Source organism: Rhagoletis pomonella, unplaced genomic scaffold (genome assembly GCF_013731165.1).
Source record: "Rhagoletis pomonella isolate Grant_MI unplaced genomic scaffold, Rhpom_1.0 Rhpom_scaffold_00007, whole genome shotgun sequence".
In the NCBI taxonomy this organism is placed as follows: domain Eukaryota; kingdom Metazoa; phylum Arthropoda; class Insecta; order Diptera; family Tephritidae; genus Rhagoletis; species Rhagoletis pomonella.
Window position 1 is genome coordinate 5484145 of NW_023458561.1, and position 3615 is coordinate 5487759.

Below are 3615 nucleotides of genomic sequence, written 5' to 3' on the forward strand. Positions count from 1 at the left end.
CAGCATTGTAGAAGAAGCGGCGGGGCGAATAAAACGCTTCGTTACAAAGCACCTAGCAAATATATATATGACTGCATACCAAATTTCAAGTTGATGCGACATATGGCTCCGAAGTTATATCTGATAAAAATTGCAACGAATATGGGATATGCCATGACTCGTTTCACAAACTCGTTTTTATATACCCTCCTATAAACACCTACCATTGATATGTCTGCATGCCCAATTTCAAGTTCGTGGGACTTATGGTTCCGAAGTTATAGCTGATAAAATTTTCACGCCTATGGGATGTGCCATGCCCCCTTTTACAAACTCGTTTATATATACCCTCCTTTAAGCACCTGCCATTGATATGTCTGCATACCAAATTTCAAGTACGTGGGAGTTATGGTTCCGAAGTTATAGCTGATAAAAAAAACACGCCTATGGGATGTGCCACGCCCCCTTTTACAAACTCGTTTATATGTCCCCTTGTATAAGCACCTACCATTGTTATGTCTGCATACCAAATTTCAAGTTCGTGGGCCTTATGGTTCCGAAGTTATAGCTGATAAAAAATTCCACACCTATGGGATGTGCCACGCCCCCTTGTCGGATCCCAATTTTTTTCACCCTATTATAGGCCTAGGTTTCATGGCAATACTCTGTCAAAATTTTGTTCGATTCTATCCGTCTGTTTAGACTGCAACCTGGCACATATTACATACATACTTACATACGTACATACTTCCACAAATATATAGTAGATATATACCCTTCTCTTAGCGAAAAATTATTTTTGGGGATATCTCGGCCATAGGGCCACCTATCGTGTAAGTTTTAAGTCCAAATATTTCTTTTCAATTGGCTAAATTTTATTCTAAATATGAGCCAAATCGGCAAGTAAATGCAATTTTTAGGAATATCCTGACCACAGCGTCACCTAGCGAGCAATTTTTTGGTAGAAATATTTCTTTTCATGGTACTGATGTATGTTCCAAATATGAACCAAATCGGTCCAGCCGTTTAGTAGTTTAGTGACATTTAATGTACAGAAAACTCTATGAATTTGTGAAATCGTGACGTGTCAGCATTCTTCATATTTCGGCAACAACAACAAAAAATTTCAAATTTTTTTAAATCGAAAAACCTTCCACACAGAAGGTCCAAAAAATCACTTTTTACAGAATTGAAATCGGTTCAGCCGTTTGGTCAGGCATCGCGGTCATACGAAAAAACATTTCATTTTTATATACATATATAGATTGAAGTCGGTTTGTATTATGCTTAAAAATTACTTGTTGTTAAGATCTAAAATCGTACCCGTCATGAAAATGTAAGGGGTTTCTCTCATTTCGCCGTACAAGATAGGTACTTAGCCGTTAACGTAGCACAACTCTTTATATGAGGAATCAATTTCTGCACTAATTTTCTTTAAACTTCCACAAGAGGGCGGCAATAGTAAAAATTTTCACATTTTCCTCGAAATCTATTTCAAGGTCATTTGAGGGTAAAATGGGGAAAAAATTATTGAATAAAGATTAAAATGTATATGCATAAGTTTATAAAGGTCATCGCAAGATCATCTCAAGGTCAAATTCGGAAGAATTGTATTGAATTTTCTGGTTTATTCAATGAATTTTCCTCTACCGACTTCACAAAAAGGGAAAGGTTATCAATTCGTCGATAATCTATTATTTTTTGAATGTTACCGCATAACTTTGGACCACTTTAACCGATTTCAATAGTTCTTTTTTTACCTCACAGCTGGTCCCATACTAAATTTTTATATGATAATTGAAGTCGGTTTTGTATTATGCTTAAAAATTACTTGTTGTTGTTAAGATCTAAAATCGTACACGTCATGGAAATGTAAGGTTTTTTTCTCATTTCGCCGTACAAGATAGGTACTTAGCCGTTAACGTAGCACAACTGATAGCACCGCGTATGCAATGTCGTACCTGTTCTTAAAAATGCAAAATGTGAAAGAAACCTTCTCCGACCACAGCAATCTAGGTAAGTCTCATCGCAATCGAATTAACGGTTTAGAAGAACTTAGAGTACCAACATACGAACACTACTTCTGATTTACATAGTACATACATACATATCGTCTATGTTTTTGCAAAACCGCCTACTTATGTTGCGGCACTCAAATTTTACAGGACAGCGAAAAAACGGTTTATTCTTTGAAGGCATTGCCTTGATAGGCGGTATTTTCTCTAGCTATTATTTTACAAATCTGTTGTTTTAATAAGGATTTAACGATTTTTATGCATAAATCTCGATGCCTGGAGTTCAGGGTTAACAAATCTCATTTTTACCGTAACGGCGATTTAGGCGGTTGTGCAACTGGTCGATGAGCGGTTTTGCAAAAACATCGACGATATGTATGTCATCATATCAGGAAATCCAATCATTGTAAATAATTTATAGTAGCAACACTTTCTGCTTTTACATGTTCGGCACTCAATTTTTTTTTAATCTAACAAAAAGCACAAATTTATAACTCCAACTGAAACTGGTTTACATTGACTCACATTGTTATATAAAAGAAAAATTGATTTTTCTCTCATTTTGAGGGGCCCGTTTTCCTGACGGCGTAATTTCGAATTCGCAAAGCTATACGAACATTATCTCACTCAGTTCTTGCTGCACCACATCACAACCTACCCTTCACAACACATGGGGTTGCCAACGAGCTTCTCATCTCCCCATATCTACCCACCATTCACACAAACACTCTTCCACTTGAAACATAGTGCTGGGGCCATTACCAGCCTCAACCGCGTACGCAAATACCCGACCGCTTTTTTTAAACCAAAAATTATCCATCCCTTCACTTTCACTCCTCCAAAATCTTGGGAAAACGCCAATTTGTTATAGGGACATAGGTATGTAGATAATTATGCAAATATAAGTAAATACCTCTGCCTTATATACATACATATACGTATGTACTTATATACATGGATGTAGGCAAATGTACAGATAAACAAATTTTGCCTGTTCGAAATGTGAATACATATGTGTGTAAATATGTACATACGTATATATTTATATATTTACATATATTTCGTCGCCTGAACAAATGATTGTTGTATGTGAAAATTGGGCCAAATTGAGTTAATAATGCAGATATACTAAACAAATCAAGATCTTTCAAATGGCTTTATCAGTTTTTTGATATCTTGTATGTGCAAGGTCACAAGTGCTTTAGTGCAATTTTGTCGTATAATTTAAAAGTTTCGCACATACGACATTTTTTCATATAAATTGAATGTTAAGAAGCATCAGCAAAAAATTGTTGTATGTGAGAGATCAGCTAACACTTACGACAAAATTTGAATCTGGTACAGTAAAGATATGTCGGATGTATTATTGGAAAATCATTCAGCGTAATAAAATCAGTGTCATTCGCGATGTCGAAGGGCGCGGACGAGTCCCGGGCACCTGATGTCCCGCGCGCCGGAAAGCGATCTTCAGAATATTGACAATAATTCCGCAGTCTTAATATATGAATTAGAAAATGTGTTTACTCTTCCAAAAATGTTTGCCTCTAGTTTTTATTATAAACGTAAACTGTCCATTTACAATCTTACTGGTACCCTTATTATACCAAATCACGAAAAAATA